This window comes from Rutidosis leptorrhynchoides, chromosome 11, assembly GCF_046630445.1.
Source record: "Rutidosis leptorrhynchoides isolate AG116_Rl617_1_P2 chromosome 11, CSIRO_AGI_Rlap_v1, whole genome shotgun sequence".
NCBI classification, from domain to species: Eukaryota; Viridiplantae; Streptophyta; class Magnoliopsida; order Asterales; family Asteraceae; genus Rutidosis; species Rutidosis leptorrhynchoides.
The window spans coordinates 29775298-29799748 of NC_092343.1; the positions used below are offsets into that span (position 1 = coordinate 29775298).

Genomic DNA, 24451 nt, shown 5'->3' on the forward strand with positions numbered 1-24451 from the left:
CATTCCAGTATCTTTTGGTGGGAACTGAGCTGAACCTTGCCAACAAATTAACTGCAAAAGAAATGTCAGGTCTTGTACAATTTGTAAGATACATAAGAGCCCCAATTTTACTAAAATATGGAACTTCTCAACCAAGAAGATCTTCATGATCTTCTAGAGGATGAAATGGATCAGTATCAATATTGAGATCTAACAACCATAGAAATACTTAATGGTTTTTGTCTTGTCCATATTAAAATGTTTTAAAAACTTTTCGGTGTAAGTTGTTTGATGTACAAGTAAAACATTAGGCATATGCTCAATTTGTAATCCAAGGTAATACTGATCTCTTTATTTGTTTATATGATGTTATGATCATTGACATAAACAACTTACAATCACATATCCAGACATTGTTTTCTAAGTAAGAACACATGTGCAAATAAGATTATTTGTATACACTTTTCTTATCAAGTAGTCATTTAATCGGTTATACCACATACTTCCCGATTGTATAGACCCATAAAAATCTTTGTAATTTAATAGAATACATTCCCTTGGGTTTTGCATTAGATGCTTATGATACCTTAAACCCTTCAGGTATATTCATGTATATCACTATCAAGTGATCCATACAGATAAGTAGTTACAACATCCATGAGATGCATTTAAGTAACTACCAGGTTGATTAAGTATCTAATAACTAATTGTATCCATAGGAGGATAAGTTTTCCTCATAATTCATTTCCGGTCTTTGTGGGAAATCTTGAGTTACAAGTCTAGTTTTGTCTTGTAACTTCATTTGCACATTTCTTTTTCGGATAAAAATTCATTTGTATCTCATACGTTTCACATCTTTAAAAGTGATAACGATTGATCCGAAAACTTTTCTTTTATCGAGCGATTCTAATTCAGCTCGTATTGCTCCTTTCCATTGAGCTCAGTCATGTCTATTTTGACACTCAATGACAAATTTGGTTCTAGATCATCATCTTTAAACATGATGTCATTATATGAAAAATTCTCATCAATATTTTTTATTCCGTTTCAGTTCTATAATATTGCATAGTTTATTGCAATTTCTGTATTTATTATCAATATCCTCTGCAGAAGGAGTATTGATATTTGGTTCTTATTGAACACTTTATTTTACCTCATTATCAGCTGATTTTCTTTTAGAGAATTTTTATCTTCGGAACCAATTGATCTTCCACGTTTCATGCGTGGCAAAGACTCAAGAGTGACATTATTGCCAGCTTTTGGAATTTCAATTCGAGCTGGAGCATTTACTGCTATTATATATGATTTAGTCACTCTTTTTGTATCTTTAAATGCATCACGTAATCGATTTGCAAGTTATTGCATATGCATTATTTTTGAACTTTCGTTTCGCATTCTTTTGTGCGAGTATCAAGATACCTTGATTGATGTTCACATCATGAAACATCATTTTATTTATTTATTTTTTTCATTTCTCCCCCTAATCTAGGGAACAATTTTTCATTAAAATAATAATCAGTAAAACGTGCTGTAAAAACATCACCCGTCATGGGTTCAATATATCTTATGATTGAAGATGTTTCATATCCAACATATATTTCCATCCTTCTTTGAGAAACCATTTGTTGTGGTGGTGTAATTAAAAATACACTGCACAACTAAATGTTCTAAGATGGAAAATATTTGGCTCTTGACCAAAATTAAGTTGGTAATGGAGAATATTTATGACTTGCACTTGGTTTAATGCGAATTAATGTCGCATCATGTAAATTTACATGTCCCCATATAAATATTGAGAGTTTTGTACTCATTTCCAATTGTCTAATTATTAGCTGCAAGCGTTTATCTATTGATTCAGCTAAACCAATTTTGTGTATGCACATGAGCAACTGGATGTTCAACAACAATCCCTGTAGACATATAATAATCATTAAATGCTTGAGATGTTAACTCACCAACATTATCAAGTCTCATCCTTTTTAATGGTGTAATCAGAATAATGTGTTCTCAATTTAATAATTTGTGCAAGAAACTTTGCAAATGCCATATTACGGCTTGATAACACACAAACATGAGACCATCCGCTAGATGCGTCTATTAGAACCATGAAATATCAAAATGGTCCACATGATGGATGAATTGGTCCATATATATAACCTTGAATTCATTCAAGAAACATTGGTGATTCTTTCTCGATATTCTTTTCATTAATCACTATATGTGCTTTTCATTAATCACCATATGTACTTTTCATTAATCACCATATGTACTTTTCATTAATCACCATATATACTTTTCATTAGTCACCATATGTGCTTTTCATCATATGCGTTGCGGTGCTACATAGATATTTCTCATTTCCGACTATCATTGACTGATAATCATATTCATTATAATATATATCAGAGAAACTTAACAAATTTCTCTTTGATTTAGGAGAAAAACAAGACATTGTTTATCAGAAAATTCGTACCATTTGGTAATATGAATTTTTGCTCTTTCCGTTCCTTGTATCAAGTTTGCAAGACCTGATATAGCATTTATAATTCCTTCATTTGATTTAAATCAATGAAATATTTCTTAGATTTGATCATAGTGTGTATGTTACCACTATCCGCAATACATAGATCTCTATCATCTAATTGATATTGTATTTCAGCAAGATTAAAACTTCAAATAAGATAAGTAAATAATGAGTAAATATTTCATCAAGATAATCAAATATTATTAGCTGCAAACAAGTTACAATCCGCACTACATAAATGATAACACCTAATAAACATATATTTGGATGGAGTTTTAGTTGTATTAGTTAACCTCTATTATTTGCATAATTTTTTTTAATAAAGGTTACGGAGTACTATATAAGACTTAATAACATACATGGTCTTTATTTTTCCAACTATATAAACTCCAGTCCTTTGAAGCATATATATAGAGTTAGTTTCTAATCTAGACACCATAGTTAAATGGTTATCTAGGTAATAGCCAATCAAAAACTATAGTTCTTAGACTAGAATACTAGTAATACACATTTTCGGACGAAAACCCGAACCTAATATCTAACAAACAGCAATAACATGCCGTCTAATCTTAACTTTTATGGCCAATTTATATACTCGTAAATTATTACTCAAGAATAAAGTACCACTCTACCAAGATATTCACGTCAAAACGTCACCTTTTATTAAAAAAAAATTCTAAGACGATATACAGAGTAATTTTTTTTTTATTAGTGTGTCTTATACTCTTATACCATTACCGAAACCATTCTCTATCAGATTATATGGATATTATAATTGAAATTTATATATAAACTATGTACGTTCTAGCAAAGAGTTTTATTGAAATATATTATATTATATCATATATTATATGTTATATAATGATTATAAATTATACAGTAACTATTAACATTAACTAATTCCTTATTGTTATTACAGTAATTTTTAAGCTTTTTCAACCAAGATATAAAGTAAATAAGGACTAAAATTAATTAAGTTAAATGTGTTTTGATCGGAATATTAATTTTGAAAAAGTTATCTCCAACCAATAACATTATTGAACACACGTTACAAATTATCTTAAAAGCTAACTAAAGATGATCAAAAGTAAAAGTGATTGATACCTTTAAATAAATCTCTATATATCTTAATCATCTACTACGGAGTATATTAGTTATCAATACCTTATATTTTATAGGGAATTATTAATAATGATAATCATCAATAACAAATGATGCTAGCATATGGTCTTGACCACATGTTGTACGTGGATTTGCACATGCCAACCAATTATTATCACTTTGCAAAGTTGTGGAACCCAACGGTTAACCAAAAATCAACACAATCCCGTAATTTTCGTTACTTTAGTATCATATCATTTTTCAAATTAGTTTCAATAATAATCTACACTAGTATGATGGTGCTAGCAATGGACCCTACCAAGTACTAATCAGAAAAATAAAAATTGCATTATAGAGTGAGAAAAATAATTGAGGCCTACTACAAATATGTATTCATATTATATATATATAGACACACATATGTATGTAAAAGGAGAGGACAGAAGATACTCTCACACACAAAACACTTACGTCCTGTTTCTATTTTTATTTCTTAGTTCATTTAGTAAAATTATATCGTAAACAAGTATTGCACAGGAATTTCTAATTCAAGTTTCAACCATTTGAAGATCATGGAAATGCAAATACAGTCAAATCGCTTAATGTACAAATTATAATGCAAAAGGTACAAGCCTAACAAAGCACAAGACTGTCGGCAGTAACATGTAAGCGAAAAAGACAAGTTACTGAATATATAATTATTTTGATTTTAAATATATAACAATTATTGTGGATATCTTGTTTTGAAAAATTTTTTATAGTCGAAGGCTTTTTCTTTGACTTCGAAGGTAGTTACAAACTAGTATGGAGTAATAATTTAACAAATCGCAAGAACACTACATACAATTAATATTCCAGGTACGGATTCTTGCTTCAATCTTATATTCTTTTGATTCGTATATAAAATGATTTTCTTATTAATTAATTAAGTCAAATGTAAATTAAATGAAGTCAACAACCTTTTGGAATACCTGATGAGTATAACTCAGTAGTGGAAGAACACAAGTTGATAAATTCTTGATCAGAAGACACATCAGAGTTTTCAAGATCTTCCGGCAGTTTCAATTATGGAGGATGGTGACCGACGAGAGCTCTTCGTGCTGATAACGTGTTATAATTTTAATACTTTATATGGCATATATTTTACTAATTATGAAAGAAGATACTAATATGAAGGAAGAAAGAAGAGATTAAATTCTTATTCAAGAATGGTGTGTTTATCTTGTACATATTGATGCATATTTATACTACAAATAGTGTTACATATTTGACTTTTGTGAATTATATAAAATTGTTAGCCACCATTTCTTGACTTCTACTTCAATAATTGATGTATTATAACAAGGTTAACCACTTTTTAGATTAAGGAGTTCTTTCAAGAAGCAAAATCAGCCAGCGTAATTCTTAAATACAAAAACACAATACTTATTGCATGAGTTATATAATCCATGACAAAGAAAGAGAGTTTAGAACATACCAAGTATAAGATGAAATTACATGTTCATGAAACAAAACTAACGATTTCATCTTATCTTCCTGTTCATGGAATCAAATAAGAAAACTCTCATGTTATTGACTCCTAATGTGAAAGAAAAAAAAAAAAAGTTCAATCACCTAAAAAAAAAAAAAAGTTCTATCACCTAAAAAATTAGAAAAGGCCAGGATATGCAAAGAAGTCAAAATTAAATACTTATAAGGATTTTTCAAACAATCAATTTACACTGTACCATTTATACAATAATTTACTTGTATAATTACATTCAATCATAAACCTACATATACAAACAACACGATAAAAACATAAATGGAAATCGACAAACAAACACACTATCTTAGCCAAGCTTCTGTTTCTGCACCTAATATAACTCATGATACTATCTAAATTTGTTCTTCACTGCAACTGCAATTGTACTATGCCTTCTCCGGTGATGCAAAAATGAAAATGCAAATAATGCACTGATTAAACTACATCATCTTACTGTATAAAATACTTGTTATTAGAAACCCCTTAATCTGTTACTTCTACATCACATATTATCGGTTTTATCCAAATAATGATTAATATCATCAGTTACTTCTACATCAAAAATATATATGAATACCTGAGATTTTAAATTGATAACCAAATTATCAAATGCAGAATTTGTGTAGGATGTGAGAAAAACGGAAGAACCTCTCATTAGTAATGCCTTTACTTCCATGCAGCATTGTCAATGTCTTTCCAACTATGAATTCAGAGGATAAGTATGCAATCTGTAGCAGTGTGTATCTGAAAATTAGCATCACGATCTTGATGAGTAAAACAAACAATAATAAATAGAGTTGAACCGAAAATTAGGATACTAACTTTTAGTATTGCTTTGCAATGCCAATGATCGTTATTTAAAGTCGCGGACCAACTGTATGATACAATACAATCTTGACGGATTATACAGCCACCATCATATCAACGAGTCTACACGATTTTTTTTAATAAAGCTAAGCACAAGAGAGATGACAATGCAATATCGTGTAAAGAGTCAGGTGCCTAATTTGATCCTTTTATATAAGAACATGGCATAACATTTTTAGACATTGTTACCCACTGAAATTTGTAAGAGTTGATACCTGATACGGTGAGCGTCCAAGTAATCTTAACTTCCAAAAGAGACAACAAAAGTTCATTATCAGAGATGACACAATTCAAACTGGGGAATTTTGAGTTAGACTAGAAAAAGATTGTTAATACTTGATGTGACAACAAACTTATCACACATGACAACTATTCATGTATTAAACTTACAAACAATCATAGATAGTAAATTCAATATGAAAGATTAAAAAATTAAACTTAGAAAAAACACGGACAGTTGAAAGCATACATGCCAATAAACTTGTTATGTTTTGTACCTTGATCTGTAACGCAAAACACTGTTATTGAAATACATTAATTGCATCCACTAAATTATTTATGTTACCATTTACGGTTCAATAATACGATGAATCAGATACAATAGGCCCATTTACGTGATCACTTGGACAAAAAGGTTTCAACATGGTTTTCAAAAATCACAGTAGTGTTTACAAGCAAATCCAAAAAATTCTACACTTTAATATATTATTTATAGCAAATTCGCAAAAAGTGGAGCAATCAGAATACAAATATTAAAATCTTGCATTAAATCAAGAATATCAGTATGTAGCTCCAAAGAACCCATAAGCAGTTTATTTAATGTTGACAAAACCCAGAAGCAGTTTATTTAATATACTAAAGATCAATGTAGATATAATGATGAAAAATGATGAGATTGGAAATTAGATGAAAGATAAAAATAAGGTAAAATTAAACGAAATTTTTTCTAACATTGTAAGTCTTACCAGATTCGGGTATCTTACCATATTAGGGTATTAGACAAAAGCATCCATGAGATTACAACCCAGTGTTGTTGCGACCATTATTCAATCCACAAGAACCTACAAATTCAAATACGGAGTACAAAACTAAATAATCAGACCTAAACATGCAGAATTCTGAAAAAGAACATATTTATAGTCAACCCAAACTTCTCCATGTTTAAAGGTACTCGTCGTGCCCATTTTGCTACATATAGAATTAATCATAGTCAAACATATTGTGTATTTATATATCGATTCAATTTTGTTTTATATATCAAACGTATAGTAAATAAGCTGCTGCAAAATAGCCATCATCAGTAAATATTTATGCCATTGCAGGTATATATACACATAACCAAAACATAAACAATCATTAAACATAAACTATATTTAAAATCAGATAGTAATGAAATCAAAATATATATACACGTAACCAAATGAATACCTGCGACCATTTGAATAAATTTTTATTGACGGTTTGCAGAGGAATTGTTTTTTGTGTGTAATACAATGTTGCGAATACTATATTATATATAGAGTAGCATCGATAGTTATAAGGTTTAAGTTAGTTTGTATTTTGAATTCAAATAAGGAATTGATTTGAAATCACACTACAGGTAAACAACAACTAATTTGCCTACAACATTTAAACAATTTACGGTTTTTCGATAATTAAGCAATTATACATGGAAAATTGTTAGTGTATTATCAATACCTTAAATGTAAACCTTTTTTGGAAAAAAAAAAAAAAAAAAACCAAATCAAAGATCAAATATATTAGGTAAGACCTAAAGTTAGGCACAATAAGTTCAATAGTCAGAAATCTTCAAATTGTGTTAACGAAATATACGATTTTGGTATAACAGAAATACATATGATTATAGATTATAGATATATTAAATTTAAATTAAATATAAAAACAATAACTAATCACATAAATTATATATGGAAAATATAGAGAATATGAAGAACACGAAGGTACCGATGTATTGGCTAATATCCGATTTGTGAATTTAAGGGTGACATTGAGTCGATTACGCCAGTAATCTGATGATCTTCATAGAAGGAAGAAAGTGTACAAAGAGAAAGAAGGAAGTTGATGGTTACCATATGAGTTAAATCAGTATCGATTTTTTGATTGAGGTGGATAATTAGATCGAAACACATATGATGGTAACGTTTTCAGATTAAATATGTTAAAGAATTAGGGTATATATCTGCAGCGTGATTGCAGTTGTGTGGTTATGAATTTAGAGTTATTTTACTTGGGGATGAGAAATGAGAATGAAGTGATTAACCAAAGACCCTAATTATTATTATTTTAATAATAATAATAATTATTATTATTATTAATTATTAATTATTATTAATTATTATTATTATTATTATTATTAATCTATCCCTCTATCTATCTATCTATCTATCTATCTATCTATCTTCTATACTAAACCTCCTCCCAAATTTGGTCGTTTCAGTTTTACCGAGTTGTCGTTTTGAGTTTGCGCTCACACTACAAATGGTCCTCCAACTTTCGCACAAATTACACAACAACCCCTCAACTTTACACTTTTTCAGGGGTAAAAAACGTAAATTTATAATTTAATTAAAATAAAAAAACCTTACACCACCCGAATTTATAACGGGTCCTATCTTCTCGCTCGGTGCGAGTTAAATTTTTCCTAGGCCACCGTTCAACTCGAAAAAATCTCACGAACCCAACGGGACTAACTATATGCAAAACGGACATCGTTAAAAAAACACTAAATAACGGGCCCTATATTCACGCTCGGTGCGAGTTAAATTTTTCCGAGACCACCGTTCAACCCGAAATAATTTTACGAACACAACGCGCCTAACTATACGCGAAACGGACATCGTTAAAAAAAATAAATATTTCGGGTTATATTACATACATATATATACATATACAACACGACTAACTATACGCGAAACGAACATCGTATATCCAAATTGGACCGCGCGTCGAATACAACCGCAGCAACGCGCGGTCGGATTTTTTCTAGTTTTGTTCTATGACCCCGTTTTTTTTTAAAGGTATAAGAGACACGTTAACTCACAAATCATATTTATTACCTAATATGTTTTTGTAGATGATTTATTATGGTGAAGTAATTAGTTGATCTAACGTGGATTAAAGGGTGTTTAAAAATATTTATTAGATATTGATTTGAGGTTAGTATCATTATACAATAAAATGTATGTTCGTTCTTATATTAATGCTATCGAATATTATTAATCTATAACTCACAGCTAAACGACTATAAAATCATAGTGTCACGAACACACCAGCAGCAATGCGCGGGCCTCTTCATATCTCGTTTTCACTATTTCGTGAAAATGCTTATTAATACATCCTTCGTTTGTAGCAAAAAAAAAAAAAAAAAAAAAAAAATTAGAGGTACTCGTTAACGTTATGAGTTGGCCTGACATACGATAAGACTAGACAGTAGACACAAAGGTTTTGAATATTAAAATATTGTTGACTGTTGATGTCTTCCCACATAAACTTCCACTTAACTTTATATAGAAATGGACCAGGGGTCTGCAAATTTATCACCTTCCAACAATGTTCCTTTTGCCTACAAGAAAAATGAATTTCCTTGCTTGTCCCCTAAACAGTAAAAACTCAGTCAATCAAAAAAGGCCCTTTCATCAAAACCTCAAAAGTTAGTCAACACAAATTCAGAACCTACTAGCGTTCATAATAAGAATCAATGCAACGATAAAGAATGTGGAGATGAATGCGAGGCTATTCGTAAAAGAGGTGATAAAGTGAAACTCGCCAACAATAATGCCAATGTGTCTAAATCCACTTTGAAAATAGTTTCAGCATTAAGTGATCAAGAAAAGCCTGAAAATTCATTGCTCAAATCGCCTGCGTTTGACACGGTCAGTGAGATCAAAACAAGTGATGTTCAAGGTTCGTTTCATGTCAGTACTTCAGAAAATAACATGAAAACAATGGCGGGTACGAAAACTAAACTCACTTATAAGGAAGAACTTCAAAAGTTTGACATTTTGATGGAAAAAATGGCGACCGAGGAGTTGCCAACTAAGAAATCGAAAGCAAGAGGTTATGGATGTCCGTTTCAATCTTTAATTTAGAATCTACAAATGATCATTTTGCATTAAGTATGGAATCATATCTCTACAAATTTAATTTACAAATGATCATCTTGCATTAAGTATGGATGTTAACAATTGATATGCGGAAATACTTGATTTTATTGATATTGATTGAATATGAATATTGGAATGAATATTTAGATCTAGAATGATGAACCGGAAAATAAAAGAGAGCAAAAGCTTTAATGGTTTACTTTGTGACTTAGTTGCTTAGCTAATACATTGAGATAGCTTGACAACTTATACAACCACAAAGGTAACAGTTGCTTCTAATTCTAGAATGGAGCTTTTTATGAAACATATAAAAGAAAAAGAGTCTCTCCATTTTAAGCATTCATATATCCGTTGAATGCATCTTCTTAAGCCATCTTGTGACACATCTATAAGTGGAAGTGGTGTACATGTCTTCTTATCCAAGGTCAAATTACCTTAAAAGGTAAGATTCCATTTCTTGGTTTATGTTTTGTCTTTTAATCATTGTCTTGTTTATTTTCTTTTCTAACAATGGAATCATATCCCCACAAATTTGGAATGGAAAAGATGGCAACTGTCATCTTGGCATGATGCTTGTTTACAAGACTATTCTGCCATTTTCATTATGGGCAATTTGGGCAATAAGGCCCAGTTCAAGCATATGTGGATAAAGACGATTTCGTTTTCAATGAATGGTGAAGCTCATTGTCTTGGACCCAATGTAAGAAGACATGATAATTTGAGTTCCATTAGAATCAATTCTTACACCTGTTGGGACGCAATTATGGTAATTCAAATGACTAGACAATTTCCTTTTGGGTTTGCAAAAGTTGGATATGAACTGAGATGCTTAGCTCTTCTTTAATTCTCCTTATCACATGTATTCATAGGCAACATTTGAGAATCATATACAATTCTCTCATTCATGTAATCTCTCGGGTTTTCATCTTTCTTTCGATGAAAATTTCCCGCAATTTATATATTGTTTTTATTTTGCTGGAAAATTTTATTTTTACTAACTTTATCAATAAATTATACTGTACTACGTATTATACATAAAAAAATATAAATATACGGAGTACTTTTTTAAAAAAATTCTCATTAATAGACATTTATAACTTCTTTTTTCATTTCGTTATCTTTTAAATGTGTAATTAATCAATTGCTAAACGATCAAAATCACCGACTGTTAACCGATCGAAACCACCCCGCAGCAAAGCGCGGACTTGTTTTCCTCGTTACAATTAAATGATTTTACAGAATTATTGGGTACTATGTTTTTTTCTTTTTTTTTTTCTTTTTTTTTTTTTTTTTTTTTTTTTTTTATGTTTTGACCAATTTGACCCATATAGATTTTGAAGTAAAACAATTTGTACCCAAAAGATGGTGTATCCGTTTTTAAATGGTTTTACAGAAATTTTTGGGTGAAGCTGATTCAATTCATTTTTACCCATATAAATATTTGAGTCAAATCCAATCCAAACCATCTTGACCCAGATGTATGTCCCATTATAATATGGTTTGGTATGTCACTTAAATTATATGCTAATTTATATTAAATAACTGTATGTATACAATAATGTTTACCTATACGTTGTGTTTTACTTCAGTTAGTATATTCGTAGCGATGTGTGCTAATAAAGTGGCTAATTCGATATCAACCTTGTTGCGAGAAAATAAATAAGTAGCTGTATTAGTATGTGCAACATGATATTATGGGGAAACGGAAAAATATGATATCAACCTCTCTTCATACCAAAACAATGTAACCCAATGAACACAATTACACAAACAGTCGCACAATCACCCATATCCCGATACACAGAAGATACACCTAGTTATTACGATAACAAAAGTAAAACAAATAAAAAATATAAAGCTAGGAGTTGCTAACAGAAGACGAAGAACAGTCACCAACGTCTACAACTCCAAAAAGGACACAAATATCAAAATAACTACACAAAAAACCCACTAAATTAAAATGCAAGAACCCACCGGTCATAAGATAAACAGCAGCTTACAATCCTAATACCAACACTAAGGAGCTACAACATTTAACTCATACATTCTGTCCACGACGACACTAAACAGAAAACAAATTAACCTACAACAATTAGCGTATAGGTAATTGAAGCTTATTACCATATATACTAACACCAACCAACTTTTATGTAGTCTTATGTTTTGGAAGATGTAGTTTTGGCCAGGGAAGATTTAGGGTGCGTTTGATAAAACTGAATGATTTAGCACTGAATGATTCAGAGCCTGAATGGTTCAGAAGCTCTGAATCAATATGATTCTGAATGAAAATCAGTGTTTGATACGAGTTCTGAATCAACCCTTTGAATAAGAGAAAATTACCATTTTAACCTTCTGCTAAATAAATAAAATAAAATCTGTATTATTTTTTATGTATTAATATTTATTCATATTATACTCATATTATGGAGTATGGAGTATTATTTTACCAAAAAATCACACACAGAACTAGAAATCAGTTTACACTACACCTACCCGAATCACTCTCCCAATTTATCTTCTTTCTCACTTTACAACTACCCCATTCAATTTCTTCCATTTACACCTACCCCATTAAATATCTCATCAAAATAATCGGGATGAAGAAGAAGAGGTATGGATTTTTTTCAATATTCTAGGGGAAAATTAATCTCATATCTTAATTCTCAATATCGAATCCGAATTTCGAAGTCAAACATCGGAGTAAAAAGTCAACCGATTTGTTCTTCAACAAATTCGCAATTTATGTGATGTTTCTGGTTAATCTAATGATTTTCGAGCATTAAGAAGTGATTTTGAGATGATATTTTGAATCGGATTATTCAACAAAAATGTTAATCGCTACACCTGAAACTTGTTTCAATCGATTTTGATCATTAATTTGTTCAAATTGTTGTTTTGGGTTGAAGATGATCTTGTAAAATAGAGAAGAGAAAGAGATGAGAAATGAAGGGTATTAGAGGGAAAAGTGAAGATCTGAACGATTTAGAGAGAGTCATGAAGGTGAACGGTTCAGAGGCCCAATCTTCTCGTTCAGCACCGACCAGTCATTCAGGTGTGTAAATCAAACGCGCTGAACGCTTACCGATTCAGCAATCAGCGCTGAATGCTTCAGTTCAGATGCAATCAAACACACCCTTAGGTAAACTCATCTACTATTTAGGGGTAATATATGTAACTGTTCAAGGTTGCAAGTTAGATATGAAGGATAACTTAAGGGGTTGAAATGTAAGTTTTTAATCTAATACAACAATCATTAAATAAAATTCAACCAATTCTTTAACGAAATTTATCTTTTTTCGGCCGCGAGATAAGTTTCTTCGTTATTACCGTTCAACTCATAATAATTTTATGAACAAAACGCAATTAATTAGATTCGAAACGGATTTTTTTAAAAGGGAACACTTTAGATAAATTATATATGTATATATATAATAATAAATAAACCCAACTAATTATATTAAATGGATGGCTAGAATAAGTGATAAATTAATGAGTTATTAAGGGAAAAGATTTGGGTTTGAGTCCTCTTGCTTTTTTTTTTCTTTTTGTTCACAATTTTTTCTTAGTTCTTGCTCAACATTGATTTCATAAAAAACGTTAAAATATTCCACCGCAACGCACGGACCATTCGGTATATTTTTTTCCTTGGGTAGAATTAAAGAGAACAATATAATGCATCATGATATCAGTATTTGGTTTTGATAGAAAAAAAGAAGAAAATGAATCGGCAAAAAAACGTTATTTTCAGAAATATCGTGTTTTCTTTAAATATCGTGTTTTTAAAATTTTCAAATGTACAACATTATGTACGTTTGTAATGAGTATAAAACATACGTAGACATTTTGTACATATATATCGTCTGATACTACAAACATGTACCGAACAACGTATATTCAAATATGACCGCCGCAACGCGCGTTCCGATTTCTTTCGAGTATATGCTAAAGTACATCTCATTAGTGGTCGTTTAATACCCTAAATAATTGTGTGTTAACTAAAACGTTGCCGTCCAACTTTCCTCTTAAAACAATGTTGTAGTCAATTGTTGCGGCTCACTCATTTCTTTTCATGGTATGATTGGCTAATTTTAATTAGCATTACTCATATAATAGACAGTAAAAATTTATTATTATAAAAATATTTAACTAATTGAAAATATGTATTTTTTTAATTAATTATTAATATGCATATTTTACTAACAAACAATTGAAATATTGTATATAGCGAAACCTTTTATTATTGAAAAAATTATCCATGGTAAAATAGTAGCTATACTTTTTAGCTTTTACTTTTTTATACGGTATTTCTAACAGAGTTTTTTTCCTTTGTATTTCCTTCATCAGCCCAGCAACGCGGGCCATATCTTTACTAGTTAAGAACAATTGCAATCAAATTTGACCAAAAAATATATAAATCCTAGTAAATAAAGGCCTTAAGTATCTGAATAAAGTTAAATAAAAAAAGGTAGCCAAAAATCAAATAATGTAAGACACTGCAAAAAACGAATCTAAAAAGCAGAAGGCAAATATCAAGACCATATTTAACGCAGTGTTATAGCCTCGATTTTTTGCCCATCACGCCACCATAACACCATAACCCGGCGTTATGGAACAAATTTTTTTGGCGTTATCGTTTCATCATGGTAGAAGTAGGTGGCGTGAGCATGCTATTTTTATATATTTTAATATTATTTTCATTCTTTTCTCCACTTTTTACTTACAACTTCCAATCATAATTTAACACATCACTCACCACACTCTATCACACCATCATCACACCATCATCACACCACACTCAAAACATCCATCATACTATCACACTTGCCACATCATCACCTTACTCCACAAATAATCCCATCACACCATCACCATTAAAAATGGTCTAACACATACTTAATTTTATAATTCTACAACATTAAACCTTAGATTTATGTTTGAAGACCAACGTTCAGATTTAGGGTTTCAGGTAACCGATATTCGTGTTCAGAGTAGATGAAAATAAAAAACTTTGTTTACTAAATAATTATTTTGCAAATCATCAAGGAAAGCAGTACCTATTAAAAAAATGTCGGATTTTAAAGTAGGGCAAGCGGATTAGAATATATAGTACAACGCAACAAACTTCAAAAACTAAGAAAAGCTGAACTTTACCAATCAAAGGAGAAGACGAAATTGACATAAGCAACTCGTTAATTTTAGATATAAACACACAGGATAATCTACGAAATAAAATAAATTGATAAGGAAGATTCTTCATTACGATTAACTCATGATTAGGGCCAAACAACAACGCAGGAATCAGACATATGAAAGACGAAACCCTAATTTTTACCCCCAAAGTCAAGAATTGTTCCAAGCCAAAAACTGTTCATCAACCCTAACAGGTGGAGCTGAACGTGAATCGTTAAAACCATAATGGAATACCTACAGAGGGAAAACCCTCGAAGAAAGAATAAGTTGCAGCAAAAGTAAGGGATAGAAGGGTATGGAGGTTTTAGTCGTTAAGAACAAATGTAGAAGGTAGGTACATCTTTTTAAACATGTAGTACAGAATATGTAAACATATTGGAAGAAACTATTCACGTATTTTTGTGTTTTGGTAGAAGGGTTATTGTTAGTGCATATTTTGTAATCCCTACTTCCATGAACTTTAACGTTTTATTTGATCATGTTGTAACCTGCAATATTGTTAAACGTTGATTGTCGAGTTGTTATTTTATATTTGTAAACGTTTAAATGTAATCTGTAATGTTACTCGACAGTCGGCCGACTGACATAGTCAGTCGACCGACTGTCAACCACAGTCGACCGACATAGGAACTGAGGTATTTAAGCCAAGTTAATCTCCACTAATTTGGTTAATCATTCTGCATATTTTCACACACACAAACAGTTCCAGGTCGGGTCTCTCTCAATCTTCATGTCCAAATACCACAGAATGTCAGTCTAGGCTTCGTGTTTATCAAGATCTAATCTTGGTTTGACTTGTACAAACCCGAAAACCCATAGATATTCGTTTAAGCTCGTTCTAGTGTTATTCCGCCTCTAGATCGTGTTAGATTGATTCTAAGATCCTCTCCCAGCGTCTACAAATTGGTATCAGAGCATTGGCTTGCTGAATAAATTGTTTTAAACGAGTTCTTGGTATATTTTTGGGTCAAAAATTGGTCTTGGATTGAATTTTGCATACTTTTACGTTTAACTTTTACAGTCGACCGACTTAGGTGTCAATCGACCGATTTTCTTGTATTTCGACCGATTGTCACTAGTTCGACTGCTTGACGTTAGTTCAACCGATTGTCTTAAAACCGACCGACTTTAGTTCTAAACCGACCGATTTTATCTCTAAACCGACCGACTTTAGTTCTAAACTGACCAATTGAAGAAACATCGACCGATTGAGAAAAGTAATACCATTTGGCTAAATGTAAACAGAACTTCGACCGATTAACCATTGACAATCGACCGATTGTAACTGTTCATCGACCGACTGTCAACCACAGTCGACCGACTTTGGATCAGATTCAACCTTAATTAATTTTAACGATGTCTGATCAGACAATGGCAATTACTTCCGGCGTTCAAAACATTTTACTATCTGATAGTGAATCAGGCAGTGCCAATCGTGCTCCTAGACTTGATAATACAAATGATTACATTAGATGGAGGTCTAGGTTTATGAATTACATTAGAGGCCTTGATCCTAGAATGTGGGATTTGATACAACATGAATATAAAGAGCCTTTAGGTACTGATGGTAATAGTAAAAAGTATGAAGATTACAGCGTGACTGAAAAAGAAACATATGCCTTAGAATGTAGATGTTATGCTCAATTGACTCAGGGTTTAGATGGTGATATTTATCATCAATATCAAATGCACTTAACATCTTATTCTCTTTGGAATGCTATTAAGATAGGTGTAGAAGGAAATAAGGCGTATCGTGAAAAGAAAGCTAAAGTAATCAAAAGTGAATGGAAAAGGTTTGCTGCTCTAAGTCATGAAACGTTAGAGGAGACAATCATTCGTTATCGTCATCTTGTCTCTGAATTGGGTAACTTAGGTGTAGAAGTTACAGAACACAAAGCTATCAAACAATTAACAGATGGTTTACCACACAAGTGGGATGCGTTTATTGAACATATAGAAGACAGAGCTTCGTCTGCTGGTGAATCACTGACCCTAGATAAATTCACATCAAAATTGATGGTAAAGGACTTGGATATGGAAACCAAGAAGAAACGTCTTGAGGGTCAGCAGAGTCCTATAATTTACAAAGCTGGTACTTCTGGATTGAGTAATGTTCATGCTCCCTTACAAACAGCTTTTGTTACTAATGATAGTGCTGTAAATAGATCACAACCTGCTCAAAATGTGATGTTTCAAACCCAAGTAAATAAGCCTATTAGTACAAATCAGTCCACCATTAGACAGGAGCTAAAAACTGTAGTTCTCAACACTGAGAATTTAAGAACTAGGCCCTTTTCAGTTGTAGAGGAAGATATGGCTTTAGTTGCTTTGGTAGTTAATTCTTATAATGAAATGGTTGGTGGTCAAATTGGTAATGCTCATTTAGAAGCAGAAGATTATCAGCAGATTGACGAGGATGAACTTGAAAAGATGGATATCCTCTGGGCTATGGGTAGTGTGATTAGACGAGAGAAGAAATTTCTGAAAAGGACAGGTCAACAGAGCTTAGGTGTTACTAGAGATACTAAGTTAGGCTTTGATATGTCAAAAGTGAGATGTTTCAATTGCAATGAGTTAGGACACTTCAAAAGAACATGTACCAGGCCACAGAAAACTGGTTTTCACAACCCATTTCACAACCAGTATAATAAGACAAAGGTTAATGTGCCAGTTGAAACAACGAGAAGTGATACTGTAACGACCCTACTTTTTCCGTTATCTTTTACCGTTAATTATTTAACGACCGTTAACTGTTATTCGTGCCACGTCATTTCTATGACCTATATTATTATTTTTGTAATAATATATTAATTATTATGTGTTAAATGAATATTTGTATTCATATTTTAAATCGTACGTTTCTACGTGTCGCGGATTTCTGTCCGGCGAATCTTTTCGGTTTTCAAATCAACGGTCGCGTTTTTGGGATATTTAAATCCTAATTATTTTAAATATGATATTTTAAGGTCATATAATTATATAGGGTATTTATATTTATTTTTCGTCGCGCGTTTATTATCTTTCCGGATTTTTAATCGCGTAATTGCGTTTTCGCGTTTCGGGACTCGTTCGGGCTTTCGGGCCATCAGGAATTAATCACTTAGCAACTTGGGCTAGTGGGGCCCACTCCACACACCCCTATTCAGCCGAAATTCCAAGGGGGGAGGGAGTAATACTCCCCATTTTCTTTTTTTGGCATTTTAATTTTATCACTTCCACTTTTAATTAAAAACCTAAATTTAATTTGCTCTCCTCCCTCTTCCTTCTCCCTTTGGCGACGGCACCATCCGAAATGTCCCGTTCTTATTGATTAAAAACGTTCCATATTAATTGATTTCGTTGCGAGGTTTTGACCTCTATATGAGATGTTTTTCAAAGACTGCATTCATTTTTAAAACAAACCATAACCTTTATTTCATAGATAAAGGTTTTAAAAAGCTTTACGTAGATTATCAAATAATGATAATCTAAAATATCCTGTTTACACACAAAAATTACATAATGGTTTACAATACAAATATGTTACAACAAAATAAGTTTCTTGAATGCAGTTTTTACACAATATCATACAAGCATGGACTCCAAATCTCGTCCTTACTTAAGTATGCGACAGCGGAAGCTCTTAATAATCACCTGAGAATAAACATGCTTAAAACGTCAACAAAAATGTTGGTGAGTTATAGGTTTAACCTATATATATATAAAATCATAATAATAGACCACAAGATTTCATATTTCAATACACATCCCATACATAGAGATAAAAATCATTCATATGGTGAACACCTAGTAACCGACATTAACAAGATGCATATATAAGAATATCCCCATCATTCCGGGACACCCTTCGGATATGATATAAATTTCGAAGTACTAAAGCATCCGGTACTTTGGATGGGGTTTGTTAGGCCCAATAGATCTATCTTTAGGATTCGCGTCAATTAGGGTGTCTGTTCCCTAATTCTTAGATTACCAGACTTAATAAAAAGGGGCATATTCGATTTCGATAATTCAAACGTAGAATGTAGTTTCACGTACTTGTGTCTATTTTGTAAATCATTTATAAAACCTGCATGTATTCTCATTCCAAAAATATTAGATTTTAAAAGTGGGACTATAACTCACTTTCACAGATTTTTACTTCGTCGGGAAGTAAGACTTGGCCACTGGTTGATTCACGAACCTATAACAATATATACATATATATCAAAGTATGTTCAAAATATATTTACAACACTTTTAATATATTTTGATGTTTTAAGTTTATTAAGTCAGCTGTCCTCGTTAGTAACCTACAACTAGTTGTCCACAGTTAGATGTACAGAAATAAATTGATAAATATTATCTTGAATCAATCCACGACCCAGTGTATACGTATCTCAGTATTGATCACAACTCAAACTATATATATTTTGGAATCAACCTCAACCCTGTATAGCTAACTCCAACATTCACATATAGAGTGTCTATGGTTGTTCTAAAATATATATAGATGTGTCGACATGATAGGTCGAAACATTGTATACGTGTCTATGGTATCTCAAGATTACATAATATACAATACAAGTTGATTAAGTTATGGTTGGAATAGATTTGTTACCAATTTTCACGTAGCTAAAATGAGAAAAATTATCCAATCTTGTTTTACCCATAACTTCTTCATTTTAAATCCGTTTTGAGTGAATCAAATTGCTATGGTTTCATATATTATATATATATATATATATATATATATATATATATATATATATATATATATATATATATATATATATACTATTTTATGAATCTAAACAGAAAAATTATAGGTTTATAGTCGGAAAAATAAGTTACAAGTCGTTTTTGTAAAGGTAGTCATTTTAGTCTAAAGAACGACGTCTAGATGACCATTTTAGAAAACATACTTCCACTTTGAGTTTAACCATAATTTTTGGATATAGTTTCATGTTCATAATAAAAATCATTTTCTCAGAATAACAACTTTTAAATCAAAGTTTATCATAGTTTTTAATTGACTAACCCAAAACAGCCCGCGGTGTTACTACGACGGCGTAAATCCGGTTTTACGGTGTTTTTCGTGTTTCCAGGTTTTAAATCATTAAGTTAGCATATCATATAGATATAGAACATGTGTTTAGTTGATTTTAAAAGTCAAGTTAGAAGGATTAACTTTTGTTTGCGAACAAGTTTAGAATTAACTAAACTATGTTCTAGTGACTACAAGTTTAAACCTTCGAATAAGATAGCTTTATATGTATGAATCGAATGATGTTATGAATATCATTACTACCTTAAGTTCCTTGGATAAACCTACTGGAAAAGAGAAAAATGGATCTAGCTTCAACTGATCCTTGGATGGCTCGAAGTTCTTGAAGCAGAATCATGACACGAAAACAAGTTCAAGTAAGATCATCACTTGAAATAAGATTGTTATAGTTATAGAAATTGAACCAAAGTTTGAATATGATTATTACCTTGTATTAGAATGATAACCTACTGTAAGAAATAAAGATTTCTTGAGGTTGGATGATCACCTTACAAGATTGGAAGTGAGCTAGCAAACTTGAAAGTATTCTTGATTTTATGTAACTAGAACTTGTAGAATATATGAAGAACACTTAGAACTTGAAGATAGAACTTGAGAGAGATCAATTAGATGAAGAAAATTGAAGAATGAAAGTGTTTGTAGGTGTTTTTGGTCGTTGGTGTATGGATTAGATATAAAGGATATGTAATTTTGTTTTCATGTAAATAAGTCATGAATGATTACTCATATTTTTGTAATTTTATGAGATATTTCATGCTAGTTGCCAAATGATGGTTCCCACATGTGTTAGGTAACTCACATGGGCTGCTAAGAGCTGATCATTGGAGTGTATATACCAATAGTACATACATCTAAAAGCTGTGTATTGTACGAGTACGAATACGGGTGCATACGAGTAGAATTGTTGATGAAACTGAACGAGGATGTAATTGTAAGCATTTTTGTTAAGTAGAAGTATTTTGATAAGTGTATTGAAGTCTTTCAAAAGTGTATAAATACATGAAACGACCCGTCCTAATCCACCTGGATGAAGTCATCAACATCTGGTCCCATTGCGAGGTACTGACCTAAATATGCCTTGTACGACTCCAAGTAATATCTTTAAAATAAGCAAATACACAGCGGAAGACTTAATTCGTACCTGAGAATAAACATGCTTAAAAGTGTCAACCAAAAGGTTGGTGAGTTCATATGTTTATCATAACAATCATTTCAATATATTAATAGACCAAAAGATTTCTGTTTATAAATATATGTACACTCGCAAGTGTATAAAAGTATTCTATAAGCTGTAGGCACCCGGTAACAAGCCTTAACGTTCATGTTTTAACGTTCGTGAATCGCCGGTCAACTTGGGTGGTCAATTGTCTATATGAAACATATTTCAATTAATCAAGTCTTAACAAGTTTGATTGCTTAACATGTTGGAAACATTTAATCATGTAAATATCAATCTCAATTAATATATATAAACATGGAAAAGTTCGGGTCACTATAGTACCTACCCGTTAAATAAATTTCGTTCCGAAATTTTAAGCTGTTGAAGGTGTTGACGAATCTTCTGGAAATAGATGCGGGTATTTCTTCTTCATCTGATCTTCACGCTCCCAGGTGAACTCGGGTCCTCTACGAGCATTCCATCGAACCTTAACAATTGGTATCTTGTTTTACTTAAGTCTTTTAACCTCACGATCCATTATTTCGACGGGTTCTTCGATGAATTGAAGTTTTTCGTTGATTTGTATTTCATCTAACGGAATAGTGAGATCTTCTTTAGCAAAACATTTCTTCAAATTCGAGACGTGGAAAGTGTTATGTACAGCCGCGAGTTGTTGAGGTAACTCAAGTCGGTAAGCTACTGGTCCGACACGATCAATAATATTGAATGGTCCAATATACCTTGGATTTAATTTCCCTCGTTTACCAAATCGAACAACGCCTTTCCAATTTCAAATTCTATATCTTTTCTTTTAATGTCAGCGTAGCTCTTTTGTCGACTTTGGGCGGTTTTCAACCGTTGTTGAATTTGGATGATCTTCTCGGTAGTTTCTTGTATAATCTCTGGACCCGTAATCTGTCTATCCCCCACTTCACTCCAACAAATCAGAGACCTGCACTTTCTACCATAAAGTGCTTCAAACGGTGCCATCTCAATGTTTGAATGGTAGCTGTTGTTGTAGGAAAATTCTGCTAACGGTAGATGTCGATCCCAACTGTTTCTGAAATTAATAACACATGCTCGTAGCATGTCTTCAAGCGTTTGTATCGTCCTTTCGCTCTGCCCATCAGTTTGTGGATGATAGGCAGTACTCATGTCTAGACGAGTTCCTAATGCTTGCTGTAATGTCTGCCAGAATCTTGAAATAAATCTGCCATCCCTATCAGAGATAATAGAGATTGGTATTCCATGTCTGGAGATAACTTCCTTCAAATACAGTCGTGCTAACTTCTCCATCTTGTCATCTTCTTTTATTGGCAGGAAGTGTGCTGATTTGGTGAGACGATCAACTATTACCCAAATAGTATCAAAACCACTTGCAGTCCTTGGCAATTTAGTGATGAAATCCATGGTAATGTTTTCCCATTTCCATTCCGGGATTTCGAGTTGTTGAAGTAGACCTGATGGTTTCTGATGCTCAGCTTTGACCTTAGAACACGTTAAACATTCTCCTACGTATTTAGCAACATCGGATTTCATACCCGGCCACCAAAAATGTTTCTTGAGATCCTTGTACATCTTCCCCGTTCCAGGATGTATTGAGTATCTGGTTTTATGAGCTTCTCTAAGTACCATTTCTCTCATATCTCCAAATTTTGGTACCCAAATCCTTTCAGCCCTATACCGGGTTCCATCTTCCCGAATATTAAGATGCTTCTCCGATCCTTTGGGTATTTCATCCTTTAAATTTCCGTCTTTTAAAACTCTTTGTTGCGCCTCCTTTATTTGAGTAGTAAGGTTATTATGAATCATTATATTCATAGATTTTACTCGAATGGGTTCTCTGTCCTTCCTGCTCAAGGCATCGGCTACCACATTTGCCTTCCCTGTGTGGTAACGAATCTCAAAGTCGTAATCATTCAATAATTCAATCCACCTACGCTGCCTCATATTCAGTTGTTTATGATTAAATATGTGTTAAAGACTTTTGTGGTCGGTATATATAATACTTTTGACCCCATATAAGTAGTGCCTCCAAGTCTTTAATGCAAAAACAACCGCGCCTAATTCCAAATCATGCGTCGTATAATTTTGTTCGTGAATCTTCAATTGTCTAGACGCATAAGCAATCACCTTCGTTCGTTGCATTAATACACAACCGAGACCTTGCTTTGATGCATTACAATAAATCACAAAATCATCATTCCCTTCAGGCAATGACAATATAGGTGGCGTAGTTAGCTTTTTCTTCAATAACTGAAACGCTTTCTCTTGTTCATCATTCCATTCAAATTTCTTCCCTTTATGCGTTAATGCAGTCAAGGGTTTTGCTATTCTGGAAAAGTCTTGGATGAACCTTCTGTAGTAACCAGCTAGTCCTAAAAACTGGCGTATGTGTTTTGGATTTTTCGGGGTTTTCCACTTTTCAACAGTTTCTATCTTTGCCGGATCCACCTTAATACCTTCTTTGTTCACTATGTGACCGAGGAATTGAACTTCTTCCAACCAAAATGCACACTTTGAAAACTTAGCGTACAATTCTTCCTTCCTCAATACTTCTAACATCTTTCTCAAATGTTCACCGTGTTCTTGGTCATTCTTTGAGTAAATAAGTATGTCATCAATGAAAACAATGACAAACTTGTCAAGGTATGGTCCACACACTCGGTTCATAAGGTCCATGAACACAGCTGGTGCATTAGTTAAACCAAACGGCATGACCATAAACTCGTAATGACTGTAACGTGTTCTGAAAGCAGTCTTTGGAATATCATCTTCTTTCACCCGCATTTGATGATACCCGGAACGTAAGTCAATCTTTGAATAAACAGACGAGCCTTGTAGTTGATAAAATAAGTCGTCGATTCTCAGTAGTGGGTAATGGTTCTTGATGGTAAGTTTGTTCAACTCTCAGTAGTCGATACACAACCTGAAT

At 32.3% G+C, this 24451-nt stretch overlaps 2 long non-coding RNA genes across 2 annotated transcripts; one reads left to right on the forward strand and one right to left on the reverse strand.

Annotated features, from left to right (window-relative positions):
* Positions 1-4053: 4053 nt before the first annotated feature.
* Positions 4054-4846, forward strand: LOC139876265 (uncharacterized). The gene is made up of 3 exons (XR_011767993.1): positions 4054-4269; positions 4366-4462; positions 4556-4846. It is a non-coding gene; the product is annotated as an uncharacterized lncRNA (long non-coding RNA).
* A 424-nt stretch (positions 4847-5270) lies between these two features.
* Positions 5271-8227, reverse strand: LOC139877399 (uncharacterized). The gene is made up of 3 exons (XR_011768565.1): positions 7962-8227; positions 5952-7057; positions 5271-5873 (listed from the first exon to the last, which is right to left on the reverse strand). It is a non-coding gene; the product is annotated as an uncharacterized lncRNA (long non-coding RNA).
* Positions 8228-24451: the final 16224 nt, after the last annotated feature.